Source organism: Stegodyphus dumicola, chromosome 8, assembly GCF_044657685.1.
Source record: "Stegodyphus dumicola isolate Sdum_Otavi_A_Nest chromosome 8, ASM4465768v1".
In the NCBI taxonomy this organism is placed as follows: domain Eukaryota; kingdom Metazoa; phylum Arthropoda; class Arachnida; order Araneae; family Eresidae; genus Stegodyphus; species Stegodyphus dumicola.
This window is the reverse complement of record NC_140775.1, coordinates 96,114,579-96,133,814: the sequence shown is the minus strand read 5'-3', so window position 1 is coordinate 96,133,814 and position 19,236 is coordinate 96,114,579. Positions and strand designations below refer to the sequence as shown.

The 19,236-nt window shown below is 32.0% G+C and overlaps 1 protein-coding gene across 10 annotated transcripts in view; it reads left to right on the top strand.

Moving 5' to 3' along the window:
* Positions 1–608: 608 nt before the first annotated feature.
* LOC118192707 (protein phosphatase 1 regulatory subunit 16A-like) overlaps positions 609–19,236 on the top strand; it is a 460,297-nt gene continuing 441,669 nt past the window's right edge. For 8 of the 10 annotated variants that reach the window (XM_085822146.1, XM_085822136.1, XM_085822144.1 and 5 more), the window contains exon 1: positions 611–760. The gene's annotated coding sequence lies outside the window, so the exon portion shown is untranslated. Of the gene's footprint in view, positions 761–19,236 lie in introns of all 10 variants that reach the window. The other 2 variants (XM_085822137.1, XM_085822142.1) reach the window with 2 other exon arrangements.

Below are 19,236 nucleotides of genomic sequence, written 5' to 3'. Positions count from 1 at the left end.
CCTCTACACGATTACCGTCCTAACTGTTTACGCAAGTTTTAAGAAGATAAATTCCTTCCTATTTTCGAAATTTCACTTTCCTTTAAAAACCCATTCAGTGACATAATGATAATGTAGTTAGTTTTACTAATATTAGTGTAGATGCTAACTTAACTTCAGTTGCTTAAAACTATACTAAGTTTTCTTCAATCAAATAGGAAGCCTTTTTTATTAAAATTTTACAAAAACAACAAACTTCTTTACTGACAGATCGTTTAAAATTTCAATGTAAACTGTACTCCCTTCGACTAATAAGCAGAACTCACTGAATAGAAATTTAAGGATTCGTTTAACAAATAAATTCTAGTTCGGTAGTTCTCTGTATGGGATCTGTTTTAAGTTTACGGAAACGATTTGATATAATTAGGAGAATTAGAAACTTATATTTCGATATTTTGTTAATTTTTAAGAATGTAAATAAAAATATATTTTCAACTACATATGTAAAGCATTTTAATATCATTATTAACTATATTATGTAATAGTTAAATATCATTAACACATTGTGTTCCCTCTGCCTCCCCCCTTACATCCTTAACTTCCAATTTAAGTTTTAACCGCGGGCGTAAAGTTTTAATGTGTAACCATGGCGAAGTTGTGTGGTGTATTCAGTTTGATGTGCAAGGTGGTTTTGCCGTTAAAGGCCATCTGATGAGCAAAATTTACTGGAATACAAATTTACTTGCTGTATTATTGTTATCTTTTCAGTGGTTTCATACAGGTCAGTAAGTTTACTTATCTAAATGAGCAGTTATAGATGTTGTCGTTTAGTATAAAACTGAAATAAACATATTAAATAACTGTTTCATAACATTATTACAATAAGCTTGATTTGAGTATTTTAATAAACTTGATTTGATTTGTTTAAGAATATTATCATAAATAAAGAGTAAAAAATTTTTCGAATATTTTTTTAACGGAAAATTTGTAGTTAAATAGTATATTAAGTACTGAATATAAACATTTGAGCCTGTGAATTTTTATTTATTTGTATTTAATGTTAGTTGGACGAAGATGTGTTCTGACAGTGAAGTTGCATAACTGTTATGAACATTTCTTCACTGTATGTGTGCAGGCGAATTTTTTATTTACACCATAACTCGGCTGTAGTACTGCGTGCTTGTTCATATAATTTTTTTCTTACCTTTTCAAGCATGCTCCATTTAGTTAAATAATGTAGCTCTCGGAAATAAATATTTCGTTTAATTTTTTACGAAAACTTCATCAGAATATAAGTTATAATAATATTGTCCTTGAAATAGGAGTAAGTATAAGTTTATTGAAAATGACGGGAAACTTGTGTTTTTAGTACGTTTTATATTAAATATTGTTTGCAAGTTTTATTTTCATAAAAATACTTGAATTTTGATAAATGTAAAGGACTAGGAAAATTATTTGACTCGAAAATCATGTTAATGAATTTTTTGACAGATTACAGCAGAAAAGCATCTAGCAATGTATGTAGATGTACAAATTGGACAGAGGAAAACTGAAATTACATATCAAGTGATAAAACTGATTTGATATCTTGAAAATAATGAAATATAATTAATTTTTCAAAAAGCCTTTACAGAAAGGCTACGTAAAACGATAAGTGGCATGAACTCATATGGTTGTGATTGGGATTTGAGTAAAATATGTTTATTTTGAAAATGACAATAAAAATTTTTACATTTAATTAATTAATTTTTCCTTTGAATTGAAAAATTTATAATGAAAATATTAACATTAATGATATAACCCCCCCCCCCCCAAAAAAAAAAAAGTATTTTAGTCAGTCTGCCTTTTGATTTCTTTACCCTCTCTGAGTGGCATGACCGCCTCGTTCTGGTCATGAAATTTTTTGTCACTTGTTATATATTAGAATATATTAAAGATATTTTGCTTTCTTACTTTCTTTAATAATGTAAATGTCACTTTAATGAATGTAAGTTTATGAAAAATAGAAACTAAAGTAATTATGCAAATTTAGCTAATAAATGCTGTTTAAATACAGGTTTTTATCTAAAAACGTATGCCATGCAGAGGGTTAAAGAAACTGATCTTTTAAGCTTAGAATAACAATGTAAAATGTTAAGATGCTAAGTTTGTTTTTATTATAAATGAAAGCGTAGATAATATTTCTAATAAATGAATAATAATAAATGAATTGCCTTTTTCTTCAATATTCATTTCAAAATATTCACAGGAGGAATTCATTTGGTTATAGAGGGGCTTTTTAATGAAATTTTGGAAGTGCATATTACTTTGCTTGAGTGTTATACAAAAAAGGTTTATGCAGAGCGGTTTAATATATGGAAAATTTTGAATTATAAAAATTTGAGGAATCAAAATTTTATTCTTTTTTATTTGAAATTTTCTAAAAAATATTTTAGTCTGATTTTTCTTTCTTTATCCTCCTCCTTTTTTTTTCTTTCTTTTTTTTTTTTTTTTTTATTAATTATAGCTTAACAGTATCTTTATAGTTTTTCCACATTATTTTTTACATTGGGTGTTACATCAGAGGAGGTGATTTGTTCATTAAAATCCAGATCCGGTGCCAGGGCCTGTGCTTCATGCAGGACTGCTATGCCCCAAAGAATTTAAGGGTGGCAATTGTTTTTAGAAACTAGAGAAGCACTGAGCAGCAAAATTTAGAGATAACAAAATTTTTAAGAGTTTAGGGAAAGTACTGAGCAGCAAAATTTTATAGGCTGAAAAAATTTTATAGCATACATTTCTGGGTATAACACAAACTTTTAATACAAAAGATAAGATCGATATTTATGGGTGTGCGTTATACCCTGGATGTAAAAATGATAGATTTAAAAATGAGGAAAACATGGGGATGTAAAAATTAAATTTCTATTTGTATTTAAATGCTGTTTATTTAAAAGAAATGATATACATACAAATTTTCATTATGGAATAGCATGAAAATTTAATTGTATACATCTTTCATTATATCTACAGGCTCATCATTGAATTCTGTTTCATCTTCACCATCACTACTTTTGTGATCCATCTATAAATAATCATCTTCCATTCCATCTAGATTGTTAGATATACTACATTTTTTAAATGACTTTTGAATTATGTTGGGTTTAATTTCTCTCCATGCTTTTATTATCCACTCGCACACTATTTATAGATTGGCATGATGCATTTGCCTCCTTTTTTTAAATGTTTTTTCACCTTCTAACATCCACATTTTTCCTTGTCATTTTAAATTTTCTTTGAATGTTTTATTGATACACTCATTTAAAGGCTAAACTAATGGCATTAATCTGCCTGGAATAACAGCCATGTCTGTATTACACTCTTACAAAAATCTCTTCATATTATCCGTGAGATGGGATTTGAACTAAATTAAAAGACTAAAGAACTATTTGAACTAAATTAAAAGACCAAAGATCCAAACTGAAAGACTGACTGGATTTTTTACGGCAGCAGGACGCTTTTGGCCAACATTTCTTTCCATGATTTCACACCATTTTCGTCCATCCATCCTTTCTCGTAAACATGAATGAAAACACCATTTGGGAAATAACATTTTGGTACCATCTTTCTTTTAAAAATTACTATGGGTTTTAATTTTTGTACTGTTTTGCTAAGCAGAAATGCTTTTTGGTGAAGTGAGATATTTCATGACCTGTTGTTTTATGTAAATCATTTTTATCTCTTTCACATCAATCACACACGTAATGTTCCTTATTTCCCTCGTCGCTTGTCAATTCAGTATATCATTCTTCGAAAGCATGAAAAAAATCTTCGAATGAATGACTTAAAAAAATAAGAGCATTGTAGATTTATTTTTCACGTTTCTTTATGAAGAAAAGGGTACATATTATACGCCGAATATACTTAAAAATTCAAATATGAAGTTTTAAATTATAGGTGCACTCTATATGCCGGAATATAGGGTAATTTAGGAAGGCTCCAGGCAATAGAATTTTTGACCTGAAGAGATTGCACCAGGGAGCAAAATGCTTAGTGCTGGCCCTGTTTTGATATAAGTATTTCAAAAAAGAAATTTTGTATGTATATATAGCCTGATAGTAAGCATAAAATTGTGATATGCATGGGATTTCTAGATCTTTTATCTACTAGAAAAAGAGTGGGATTGAAATTAAGATTTTACAACAAAGTGCTTAAAAAATGCTTTAATTTTTTCAAGCAAAGATTTGTCTTTGATTTATGATAATTTAATAAATAACTTCTAGGGTCAAAAGATAAAAGTCATTAATTTTGAATGTTAATTTCTAGAAAATTTAAAACTGTTCAAAAATACCTGTACAAAATTTAACCTTTAACTGCTGTGAGTGGTCTGAGAGACTGCTTATCGTTTCCACCCCTGAAAACAGAGAATGGTCCCTGTCCTTCCTTCTACCTTCCCAAACCCATCCCACAAGGTTACATATCCGGTTTTACACTTCTAGCTTTATTATCGTTTCAATTATCACATTTTTTACTTTTTAAGTTGTCTAGGAGACTGCTCACAGCAGATGCACACCAGTTTTAGTGGACAATAGACGTTATTTATCGGATGCTTGTTTTTCATAAAAGTGATAAATATGGCTTCAAATTTTACAAGAAAACATGTCGTATATCTCAAAAAATCTTACAAGAAAACATCTCGTATATCTCAAAAAATCTCATATATCTCAGAAATTGAATATCTTGTCAGCAATATTTTTGATGTAGAATGATTCTGAAGAATCATGTAGTATTCACAGCGAAAGCAAACATGTAGTATTGACAGCAAAAGCAAAAGTGACTCTAAGCTTTCTGTAGATGAATATCCTAATTTTTCTAATACTGTGAACAAAATGATAATTTTTATGGAAAAAAGCACTTCAAATGGTGCAAAAAGGAACCAAATCGGTCGGTACGAACACCAAAGCATAACAATAATTCAGCTCTTTGGTCTGAAACATCATGCAAAAGTAAGCTCTAGAGCAGAGCCCAAAGATACTTGGAGTTTATGTTCATACATATTGTTTCAGTCATATCCTGATGCTACAAAACTGAAAAGAAAAAAATTATGCTTTTATTAGCTAATCAACTTATTAAACCACATCTGAAAGTTTGGATAACTTCCACTTTTTTGCCAAGAGAACTGAAGATAACAATTAGAAGAATCATTGGACAGAAGGAAATTAAAAGAATGGATTTATCAAATCAAGAAGAAAAGTTAGAAGAAAGAAAAACATATAGTCTGTGGCCACCTTGCAAGAAGAGAAATTGGAATGCAAGGAACCAGTGAAGGCCTGACTTTGCCTAATTGGGGCCTGGGGAAAAGAACTTCTTTGGGCCTCGTCTGCTTAACTACATGAGCAATGAACAACCAAACTTTATGGAGATATTTAAATTTTTATAATAATAAACTTTCTATTCCATTTGGAGGCCTGGGGCAACTACCACGTATGCCCCCTACCTTAGTCAGACTCTGAACCAGTGTATCTTCAGTGCTCTCAAAAAATGTGTTTTGACTATGTATCATCTTATGATTCATCTTTGTAAACAAAGATATACTAATTTATTACTTATTAATAATTGAATTCATTGTTGTAGAATTATGGTTTAATTGACAGTAATACTTAATAAAGTTGCATATTTTCATTCATGTTTAATAAAATCTTTGTTTTTTAAAAGCTTTGTTCCTTAAAACGAAGAAAATAGTCATTTTTTTATTTATTTGAATTTAACTGCATAAAATTAAATGATTTGTGTTTAAAATATATTGATTTAAATGAATTAGAATTCCATAAATATGCGTAAAGTATCTATAACTTTCCTTAGAAAGGCATAAAAGTATGTATATTTCTTAAACAATGGAAGAAAATTGGAAAAGTAAACTCTACGCGGCGAGTGGCAAAGCGACACAGGCGTCTAGAAGCAGAAGTGAAGAAGGGGAATTGCCACACAATTACCTTTGGTACTTTTCCGTTTCGCCGGCGCAAATCTCGCCAAGCAGACTTTGTTGGCGACAACATATAGTATACACATAAAAAATGTTAACAAACGTTAGTTCTAAGAATTTTTTATTTTGAAGGCATAAAAATTTTAATATGGTTTATAATTTTGTAAAAAGCCAATAAATAAAGACAATAAATTTATAAAAAGACATTAATTTAAGAATTTACTGTGCTATCATGGTTCAACATCCTGATTCGCCGGTTCGTATCACGTGACCCCAAGTGATCTCACGTAAACTACGCTACAAAAATATAATTCTCTCAGAAATTATCTACATTAATTTCAAGTTAAATCTTAATTTGGAATACAAGTTTAAATGCAAGAATTATTTCAATTCGTATGAATAGCTTACTCAAAAATTATGTAAAACAGCAGTGCTTTACTTCGGTAGTGCATTCTCATTAGAATAGATGAATTTAACACTTGATTTTGTCTTTTATATATTTTCGCCTTTGGGTGAGCGGTGTGATTGCATCCTAATTAACTTAATTACCGCCAATGGCCTAGGGGCATAAAATTAAACTATCGGGTAAAAATTATACGTAATTGTATGCCAGTATTAAAAGAAACAATCAATCTGGTAAGAAATGGCTGCGACTTGTTTTGAAAATGAGGCGTAAAAGGTTACCAGCGACGATATGCTGTTTGGCATCAGTTGTACCATTATTGGCGACTTTATCGTTTGCGCCGGCAAAACGGAAAAGTACCTTACCTTTTTATACCGAATTCCATTTCAGATCACATGACAGATTAATGTCCATATGTGGAGTTGAGATTTCATCAATAAGTGTGCATCAGAACTGGCGGGAGTTTAGTTAGAAAAATTATTGCTCTGTTATTTAGAATGAAAACAGAACTATTATTAATTTATTATTTGAAAGATGGATTATTATTTTATATTTTACACACACATATATATATATAATGAAATAAGATGGCTACGTTAAGAAATGATTGGCGACCTCAAAATCGACTATTCTAAATTTGATGTTCTGCCCCCAACGTTCATCCTTTCTCCCAGATTCGAGATCTTTCCCAAATTACATAACGCTGTCTGGAAAAGAAACTAAAATCTAAAATTAACCAATCGCAGTTTAGCTGTACATATGCACATACCTAATATAAATACTGCTTCGTGAGTAATTACGTCACTTCTTAATTTCTCCTGCCATGCCAAACCGCTGTGCTGCTAGGCTATATTGTTTTTCACCTTAAAAACATGTGTACATAAAAATTATCATATTTAACTGTGATTGGATAAATACTTTGTGTACCAAAATTCTCTGATGGAAATTATCATGGAATAAAATTATGTTTCGAAACTGCCACGTCTGGAAGCTTTTGGCTTATACATCCATCTTTTTAACTATGCAGTAAAATTTCTTCTATGTAGAGATTCTATAATTCATTCTATAATGCAGAGAACCACTGCCAAAACATTATAACTTTCTTTCACCAAGTCATCTTATTACAATAATGGCACAATCTTATTACATATATGTATTTATTTGTAACTTTTAAATTATTTATATATATATATATATATAACTTAAAAATTGATTTATGTATACTTATGAAATGGTATATATTCTGATTGCTTCAAAATCTAACTAACCATTTACATTGATATTACATAAATATATTTATATTAATGAACATTGTATATTTGAGATTTTTTCTTTTAAGTTTTATACATTGTTCCATTCCATATTAATTAGTAGCCAAAATCTGTGCCAATAATGTATTTTTCAGTATTATTAATTTAATTCTTAAGAATTTTCTGCAGTCTATTTGTATTATTTTATTCATAAGTCCCGAAGGAAAAGCAATTAAATGTGTACATAGCATTAGAAAATTAACCAAAAAGCAGCGACCATGATGTATTTGTAATTTGGTAAACAGTTGTTAAACGTGAAAAGTTTGAAAGCCATTTGGGTTAAAACTATTTTCTCGGATACTTCCGCATACATGTAACATAGCATTCAAAATACAAAACTCAGTATTAGACTGCAGATTCATTGATGTGACAAATATGTGTCTTTCTACTCCTGTACCTTTAAAAAAAGGTGTTTTTTTACCTTACAGTTTTTCATTCAATAATCCATTCTCAATGCACAAAATCATGCATTTATTCAAAGAGTTCAATTTGTTTTCTTATTTTCCTCTCTATAAAACTGAAGGCAAATGTTTAAACGACCCCCGTATTTTCTCACGACTCCGAAGCGGGCAGTCTTCCCTTTTAGGCCCATATCACACGACGTTTGTTTCACACGAACAACTGTTTGGGACAATTTTTCTGCCGGGTTTACTATTGAAAGAAAGACGTGCAACTTTTTCCTTCCTTTCGAAAAAAGTTGCAAGTTGTTCGTTTTCAACCAATCAGATATCAGCACCGAATGCTGTTAGCTTGTTTGTAATGGAGAACCAGTTTCCCCTGTGTTAACCCCAAAGCGAGCTGTGGTGATTGGCTGTTGTGACAAAGTAGAAAAATAGTTCCAAACAGTTGTTCTTTCAAAACAAACCGGCGTGTGATAGCAGCCTACCCCTGTGTTTAGGGTCATATGTTATTTGTGATATGACTGTATTTGATCAGCATTCACTGCTTAAAGTATATCGTCAGTTAGCTGAATCTAGTATCCTATAAATGAGGAACCTTACAGTTGCAAACCTTGCTACAGCTAGAGCGCTGTTGCTAGGGTAGCATCCTGTCAGATCAAGAATTCGCAGTTCAGCTGGTAGTTTGATGGAATCAGATTCTTGACCGCAGCAAATCTTAGAAAAGATTTGAATTTTCACTCACTTTACTTCATTCATATCCCTTATAAAAGTTTAAAATTTAAACTTTGAGAATTTTGTTTCATTGAATCCAACAGAAATCCAACAACACACACACACACACACAAAAAAAAATATCTCCAGTACGTGGAACCGTGTATCGGAAATTCTATAGATATGCTCATTTAAAAATTATTTCGCAATATTGCTGTTGAATTGAATTTTTATGGTTTAAGTATGAAGAATGTGGTATTAGCCGTAATGTAAAATCTGAAAGCTTTTTTTTTTTTTTGGTTGCTTGATACTTTTGATTTCCTCATATGAAGTAGATGAAGTATTGTAATCGAAAAAAAATTTCTAGTATCGTATTGCAAAGGAAATATCCATTTTGACTATGTTTTTTTGCTTGACATCTTGTGCATACTCACAGAGTAAAGGTAATTTTTTTTTTTTAAAGACGGACTGTAAAATGATTTAAAATAGATACAAAAACGGATTTTTTCGTGACATCTTTATATTTGTAGATTTGTATGTATAACTCAAAAGCGATAAGCCTTAGAATGTTTAAATTTTTTATATGAGACTGTTGTAACATCTAATTGCGCACCTCTTGTTTTTTTTATTGCAATCGGCAGTATCAAGTATTAAATATATATATAGTATAAAACTGGCTTAAAAGTCCGTACCTGGCTTTTATTTTCGCAGCCGTTTGTAGTGTCATATACTTGCAGTTACAGAAGTGTTTTACGTGACGAAAATATTCATGTTTTCGCAACAAAATATTAAAAAAGAAAACAAATTTTGAACCAATAATGAAATCTAACTTTTAATGTTGTCTTCTGGTTCTTATACTTATGTTTGGGAATGTTTTATACTCATGGGGAAAAAAAAAAAAAAAAAAAAAAAAAAAAAAAAAAAAATAAGAAGTTTGACTCCTTTATCACAAAAGTAGAGCGGGATATTTAATTTAAAAATTTTGTGATTTTTGATGTCATTTTAAACTTGTCTTGAGGGATTGATTAATTAAGTATAATTTAATAGGTCGTAGAAGGAAGTCGTGTGCTGTCCCCAACAGATTCTCCCCTTTCAAGCTGTGCCAGTTGTTTTATTTTTTTTCTACTTTGAATAGAAAGGATAAGTATGGTCTGTAACAAAGGCTTTTAAAACTTTCGTCAGCTACAGCTCTGTTATATTACTGATTAGGTCGTGTTCTGGTTTTAACATTGAGGCCTTAAGATTATCATTTGGCACCCTTTGCATTCTGTGATGTGCGGGAAAATTATGTTTGAAGCAATTTATTGTTATAAGGCAGGGACTGTATGTACTGACAAATGATATTCTGCTGCTCTTCGTTTCGAAATTAAAACATACATGAGATTTTTCTTGTCTCTGTCCATAAAAAATTTGATTGAAATGCTGTCTTATATGCATGAAATCAAATGCAGTATGTTTGGTTTTGATGGATTATGTGCATTGTAAATTCAACAATAGCAACTGAAAGTGGGGGGGGGGCAGAAAGAAAGCAAAGTTTCGTGAAAATGAATAAATCCAATTTTTATGATATGGAATGCTGAAAAATGTCATGAATATGACATATATGCATATTAATTATGTTAATAGTGAAATCAAGGCATAAAGACTTTTATGTATTTAAAAAAAAATCGCGTAGACAGCATTGAAATCAATATACTGTTACTAGAACACGTGCCAAGTAGGGTGGTATAGAGGTTAGTGCAGGCTGACTGCAAGCTCGAAACCAAAGGTGCAGGTTGAACCAACCCCTCTTCGAGACTCCCATGTAAGGCTTCGCTGTACACGTTGCATCCCTGCTACCTTCTGTGGTAAACTCTGGACATAAGACTGCTGAGTGACCAATAAGTTCAACCATTCCTAACCAGTACTGTTGAGGTGGGGGTAGTTAGAAAATTGTGTGTGTACGATCGAAACACATGTATCCTTCCTCTCTTTTAGCAGATATAATATCAGACTACCTTCTGCAGTATACTCTGAACAATATTTATTATGATGAGACGGCTGAATGACCGATAGGTTCGACCATTCCTAACCAATACTGTTAGGGTAGGGATAGTCAGAAAATTAAAAAAAAATATTAACTAAGATTTGGTGTTATTGATTTACGAATAGAAATGTAAGCCTTTTTCTTTTAAATAATATTCCCGACATATTTTTGTTAAAACTGCATGGAATCGAAATTGTCAATTTTTATAGTTGCACATCAAGCATTAAATGTTAGTTCTAAATGGTCCGCTTTTGGTTATAACCTACAGGCCTTTAATTTCTTAGGATTTCAAATAAGTTGCGCAGATCAGCATGATAGAGAAGTCTGACTATGAAACGCGTTCGTAATTGCTTATGCTTCTTTTATGACAGACTGCAGCCATGCTTCGGTTCACTGGGTGTATCAGACTGGTGGTGTAAGGTTTGAATCCAATCAAGTTTATGACTTATTACTTCGTGCGGATCTAATCTCGGTAGCCCCTTATTGATGCACCTGTGGCAGCGATTTAGTTGATGAGAAGGCAGAACAGCTAGTGAACCATTCTTTGGTGAATATCGTTATGGGGAAATGCCGGGCCATCAGGCAAAATTTCAAATAATGATTTGATCATGTTATAGGCTGCAAAAATAAGTTTGTTTGAAATAATTAGTTAATGTACTTTAATGTCTGAAATTTGTATTTCCAAGCTTTGCTTGTTTAGAAGTCAAATTTGGAAATCCATTTGTTATCTTTTATATTCAACTGGTTTCTTGATTTAATTTTGATACTGACTGATCGAAAATCATATATCATAAAGATGTGAATAGAATAATAATTTTCACTGCAAAGCAGCGGTGGAATAATACAATTTCCAAAAGATGGCTTTGTATTAAGATTATTTAACGATTTAACTGGATTAAGATTATTTAACGATTTATTTAAAGATTATTTAACCATTGAAAATGTATGTCATTACACGGAACTTTCTAGTAGAACCTGACCTGCATTTGCATTGCACATGAAAGGGGGGGGGGACCAGGCAGCCAAGCTTATTCAATCATTGGGAATAGAAAACATGAAAAACCGTACCAACCGTGATCGTCTGAAGCTGCTTATTTACTGGTGGTAAATTCGCAAAAAACACAAAAAACAAAAAAATGTATTTAATTTCTCATATAAGTAATCTACGCTACATAAAGAACTTTGTAATCAGAAGCGTTTATTTTATCCAAACGCTTTCTCTTCTGCCAGTGTCATTTTTTCACGAATTTTTCTTTATTGTTGAATACTGTTAAAATCGATAACGAGATGTGTGTACAATTAATGAAACCAATTACTGATATTCAGTTACTAGAATCCGAAATTAGCTTCCGATGCAGCTAATTATGCATTATTTTTAATGCTTTAGTGCATGCATCTCAGTTTCAAACATTTTAAGCTTTTCGGCGGTAATATTGTTATTTCATTTAAAGGAATTTTTTTATAACGACCATTGGGTGTAACTAAGCTTGCCTTTTCTTAAGATATAATTCCAACATGAAGCTTTTGAACAAAACAATTAATCTTCGAGTTTTAAAATAAGTTAAGCTTTAAGTAAATTGAGGAACGCATTTGTACGTTAAATAGTGTATGATTTCTTTTAATTTACTGATGATGATAATTTATCATATTGCTGAAATCTTTCTTTACTTCATTTCTGTGCTTTCAGCCTTTAAAAAAAGGGGGACAGAGTAAATTCTACCCCCTTCAAATTGAGTAAGTAACATACAGTTATATATATATATATATATTAAGTTTCGGTTGCATCTTATAAATCTTTTTATTCAATCATGCTGAGACTCAAAGCGTTATAAAACGCAGTAGACGTTTTTCATTCGTATGTCAGAAAATACGAAAGCCTTACATATAAAGAGAGGCGTTTAAAAATACTTTTTTGAGCGAAGTGATACGTAGTAAATTTGCCGTTTGTTTTGATTCCTGTTTATTTGAGACTTATTTTTATCTTTCGTATGTGTTTCATTTTTATATCTTCCATTAACTTGTATTTAATTTTGCAAAATATCTTCAGTTGCTTGTATGAAGGCTGTGAAATGCAATAGAACTTCAATTCTGGATATTCAGAATTATATTCCAAATATCCTATTATCCGAATGGTTTTTTTCTTAATCAAGCACAATTAAACATGTTTTTAATCTATTCACATATTTTTAAACTTCGCTTATTTCTGCATCAAAACGAGGAAAAAATTCATCATTTTGGCATATTAGGTTTAGTTTAATTTTTTTCTTGATTTAAATAATGTAAAACATTTAATAAAATTATGTTGTTAATATAATTATTTTATTTCAGTGAAAAAAAGTAATGTCTTAGTTTAAATTTAGTTGACTGTTGATAAGATATGTGTTTTAAAGTAAGAAGTAAGATTATGTATTTAACTTCAAGACCTGCTGAATAAGAATTAATTGATTCTTTTCTGTTAACAGGGCGCCGCTAGCGCCAGATATGAACATTTCAATTGAATCTTAACTAAATGGCAACGCTATTTGTACGTACAACTTTACGAAAAGAATGGTTATTTAAAAAAAAAAAAAAAAAAAAAAACTTATGCTGGTGGCCATTAAAATTACAACACCATGAAGGAAAGCAAATACAAAAAAGATATTTATTGTACGTAAATAATATGACATGAAGACAACGTGATTACATTTGTAAGCAATTTGGGAGTTTACATGGGTGCGAAATTAATAGAAACAGCTGCCCGTTCCTGGGCGCTAAAACAGGCCTTACCCGGTTAGACATGAAGTCGGACTGGGCTTGAATGACAGAAACGTGCAACTCATTCTGTGCTGCTCTGGAGAGGGGTGGCGAGCCAGTCTCTCAGCAAGCCATAACCAGATGTTTTCAGTGGGTGACAGATCTGGAGACCGTGCAGGTTAGGGCAGCAGTCGAATACCCTGTGTATCGAGAAAGGTCAGAACACGACGTGCAACTTGTGGTCTTGCATTATCTTGTTGGAAAATGGCGTTTGGCAGGCCTCGAAAATAGGCACAACTACTGGACGTAAGACGTCAGAAATGTACCAATCTGCATTCAAATCACCGTCGATCTGAACTAGAGATGTGCGTGTCGAGATCCGAACTAGAGATGTGGGTGGCTATCCAAACCATCACACCACAAGCGAGGCCACTATACTGCTATCGAATTCAAGCAGGCGACGTGCAGTCTCCGTAGAGCCTCCAGACACGTACACGCCCATCAGAATACCGCACGCAGAACCGGGACTCGTCTGAAAGACAACATTGTGCCATTCCTGTATTCAGCTTTGTCGTTCGGCGCACCAGAGTCGCCGTCTTTCTCTATGCTACATTGTCAATGAAACCCAAAGTAATGGTTGGCGTGCTGATAATCCACGCTGCAAACGTCGACGAACCGTACAAGGGGATACTGGGCGTACTGGAAACATGCCCATTTCCTGACTAAGGCCCGTGATATGGTTGTTACGGTTTTGCAGGGCTGACCTCACAATATGCCTGTCCTCTCCAGCGTTGGTCACGGGAGGGCGTTGAGATCCTACAGGCTGTTTAGTATGACAATCAGCAACCCATTGATTCCATATTCGCATGACAGAGGTTGGATGTCGATCAGTGAGACGGGCGATATCACGGAACGATAATCCAAACTCTCGATAGGCAACGATCCTGCCTATATCGGATTTTGACACTTGCTGGTAAGCATTTCTTCTTATTATTCGATGCAGAATACTATATTGTGAGCAAACTCCGACCTTACAAAGCGCTTTCTGAATATGAAATCCACTACACAACTTTTCTTTTTATGCAGTGCTTCAGATGTCGTTTCTCCCTCCTGCTTCGTCTTAAATGCGTTGAAATACTAATCATTTGCCTCTTCTTCTTGCTTTCGTTTGATTTTGACGTTCGTCAGATCATTCCTTCCTGGTGTTGCAATTTTAAACGTGCTCCCATTAGAATAGCCTATCCTTTCCATTAGCCACGGAAAGGATAGGATGCGTCGTGGAGGACTTAGCCGGTATCCACGTTATACATGGGGAAAACCACGAAAAGTCTCTTGCAGCCAGCCCGTTCATCGAGACTCGAAACTTGGACCGATAAAAAAGTCTTCATTAGTTAAATTTCATATTACACAGATGGCATAAAGCTACCGATTTCTTCTAACATCGCCGAAAACGTTTGCCTCTTTTCATGCAGCCGACGCCGTATGAATTCGATTAGGAAGGAATGGGAATGATAACGCTAACGTTTATTTCGCCATTTTTGTGCTATCCCACAATCCTATACCAGTTTGATTCTTTTCTCAAAAAAGACCGGGTCTTGAACAAGAAAGCAGCTGAAAAGTCTTGAGTGGAAAATTACTGGATTGATGTTCATTCCGTGGCGTAATGGTTTATTGCTTAACTACCCTTGATGCGATGCAAAGACACTAACACATATGGTGCCCTGTTAACCCTTGATGCGATGCAAAGACACTAACACATTTGGCGCCCTCTTATTCGGTGGCGTAATGGTTTATTGTTTAAGTACTCTTGATGCGATGCAAAGACACTTAACACATTTGCCGCCCTGTTAACAGAAAAAAAATTATTTACTATCATTTTTTCATTTTAGTTAAACAGATATGGATTGTATGTTAAAGTAAGTTACGAAAATAATTTCATAAATTTGAACAAGTGCACCATATTGATAGACTTACGTTACCAGTTTTATAATAATAATATATCTTGTCATAGATGTATAGGTTTGTAAAGAATTATCGTATTTTCCCGGGCGTACTCTCGTGGTGTAAGTATTTAGCACATTTATTTAGACCAAGAAGATCCGTGGTTTACCTCGTCAAGATTCACCTGCGAGGGTGGATCTGGAAGATGCTTTCCGTGTAGGTGAAATTCGGTGAAGGCGTAATTGATTTTTCATATTCCCCGTTCCCAAGCAGAATCAGCTTACAGTCATTAAGATTGCCATAAATCGCAATAAAATTCAAGTTTCTCGAAAAGTCATTTCGCAAATTCTTGCTAAACACAAAAACGATTTTATGAAGAATACTGACTGTATTAACCACTTCTATAAATAATGTTGATTGTAAATAGTAGATATTTCATTTGAGGTATTATTTTTTGCGCCAAATTATATATTTATATCCTTGTATTTCTTCGGTTATGAATTGTATTTCGTTTTTTGATCAAACATTTTGTGATTAAAAAGATATCATTACCAAGATATTTTTGTATTAATTTGAATTGTCTTCATGCATTAATTTGAAGGTGCGTACACATCTTTTGTTTCTGATAATTAGTTTATGATTGTTGAGTCTGCGCCTCTAGAGAGCTTTGTATTCAATTGCAGTAGGGAATGATAGTTTCTGAATCAATTATATTCTATATGAATGTTAAACGATATTAGTTAAATACGCTACACAGTAATTATCATCATTTTAGACATATCTGGTATCTAAAAATAAAATCATGGGCACCCATATTAGATCTGCATTGAGAATATTAGCAGAATTTTAAGTGATAGCACAGAAATTACTTACATAAGAATGATTATATTTGGGATATGTGTAAAAATAATAATCTTCTCTTTGGAAATTTTACAATCCATTATCGTTAGCACCTGCACGATTTTAACTTTAGTCATTTATAACCGAGAATATTATAACTAAATATATATATATATATATATATATATATATATATATATATATATATATATATATATATATATATATTTTAGTACATAAAATTAAAACTGTGCATTTTAAGTTGTGTAAGTAAATTCTGTGTCGTCTATGTGCAAAAATTATTCCATCTAATCTGCGTAGCAGCAAAGTACGTGACATGTATTTCGTTGCTACGCTTCTTTTCATTTCAAAGTCTTCCGATTTATCTGATAGTGTAAGCTTACGTTCAATTCATTTAAATTTCTGCCTTATTTAAAAATCTGACCTCATATTCATTTAAAATCCAAGGTTTACTAAGAGGGGCAATTTAGAATTTCTTTCTTAAATTTTGGCTTAAAATCGATAGATAGCATTTTTTTCTTCCTTTTTCCCATAGAGAGACATTAATTTTCGAAAAATAGTAAAATTTTTTTGAAAATTACTTACGAGTTTTTTTTGGGGGGGGGGAGAGTCATTTGAAAGATTATTTTTCGGTTTTCCAATAGTGTAAATACGATGAGTAATTTTTTAAGGAAGGAAGGGTATATGAGAAAAATTTAACATTAATTAATTCAACATAATATATATAGAAATAAATAAATCAATAGAACTAAAAATAGAAATGAATAAATTTGTAATCATTTGGGAACAGCAAGAGCTTATTGAAGTAATAAGTCTGTGAAAGAACAATGTATTAAAAGTATTAAAAGAATAAACCAAAAGAATATAAAAATTAAAACGAAATATTACGTAATGTTGTAGCATCTCTTCAGGAGTTTGGTGCGACAAAATGATTTAGCAAGGACAGTCAAGTTTCTGAAATACATAATGAATCCAAAAATAATAAAGCCAAAATCTTTTGTAAAGAAAGGATTTCATACTGTTTGAGCAAAATGAAGTAGTTAAATTTTTAATCAATGTAGTCCATTCCTTGCACGGTTTAAAAGAAATGTGTTTAAATTTAAATAGCAAACCAAAATGGTACAAAGCACGTAGCCTTAATTCAATAATAAACTGTTCCAAAATTCGACATTAGATATATTTCTTTTATTAGTTGCTTCAGCGGTTCTACCTCTTTGATTATCTATTTTATTACCTTTTAATTTATTTTGTATTATTTAAAACAATTTTATTAAAATTTCTTAAAAGATTCTTCACTTTGCGTCCATGTTGTCTTTCCCCAGGAAATTACAGTGGAGAACAGCAATTTCGTTGTCTTACATCTTACTTATTTTTGACTAACTTTTGGCCTCTGAATCAAAAGTAACCTCAGTTTTTGTCTTAACACGTCAACTTTTTAAGATACAGGGTAGTTTATTTAAGTTTATTATGGCGAAGCATACTAGGGCTATCTGCCTTTAAGCTACTGAATACCCTGTCAAGTCATGCAAAATATGCATATAAAGGGAAAACTTTCCATATATACTGTTGTTCACAAAGTCTGTATATAGCTACTGCAAGTTAAATTTTGTTCATACAAATAGTAAAGTTTTTTTTTTTTTTTTTTTTTTTTTTTTTTTTTTTAAACTTAACAGTATATTAACACATTCGCGATTCTGCAGATTTTTTACGTTTCTAATAGAGTTCTAGGAAAAATATTTTCATAAATTGTATGCTTGCTTTTAAGTTAGGTAATAGAACACTTGACGTTATTTTACTCAGTTTATTTAGCATTATATTACATTTATATCCTACATTTTAGGATTACAAAGATGAAAAATAAAATTTGATATTTCTGTTGAGTCTGATAAATCCAAAAACAGTGACTTTTCCATAAGGGAACTTTACATAATTTACATATATATATATATGAAGTATCACGACGTTTTCCATGAATTTTGCAGACTGTACAACGTTTTTATGAATACCGTGATTTTCGCGACTGAGCGTATCTTTCGAACTGGTGTGTTGCTGTGTTACCTGAAAGCCTATAATGAGGATAATGGTGGCCCACTGCTGTTGAGTTACTACTTGGTAAATTTTCGGGATCATGATGTCCAGTAGCAGAAGTTCTGCCAGAGATTGTAAGGATTTCGTATTTGGATCGACTTACGATACAAATGAATTGAAGAGAGAGAGAGTGTGCAGTGCAAAAGAAGCATAAAAACTCTTTTTATCAATTTGATAAATTTTCGTAAAAATGAATAATATGAAAGATATTTATCAGCAAGATCTACTCCTTTCATATGTTGATCTAATTTTATTATGCACTCAGGCTAACGAACTTGCTGTCCAGTTTTAAAATTTATTTTTCCAATCTCGACGATATTGGTATTTTGTATGGTGGATATCATTCGAACATCTCGTTTATGTTTCCATTTGAGATCCAGTACTTCACCTTTTGCACCGAAAATCAAATTTTCGTATATTCAATCTGAGATCATTAATTTCTTTTGGAAAAGCCCTATTCCTACGTATAGTACCGCAAATGCGAATTTTCTTTCTGAGTAAGTTTTCAGCTAATATAATAGTATTATAGTAATTGCCCATGTATACATGTTGCCACAGGTTTTTGTTTTTATATATACAAGAAGTGAAATAATTTTTTTCTAAATTGTCTCCTTTTCCACAATACAGCTGAAAGTTGCAATCGTATCCAGTACTCAACTCAGACAAGACTATGACTAGTATTCAGTACTTTGTTATTTTACTTGAATTATAAACTCTAAAGGACGCTCTGCTCCGATATGGTATCATGGCTTCATCTAAGAAAAGCTCCTGTTCTGTTTTGTACACTGCGTTAAATTTATTTAAACGATAGTATATTACGG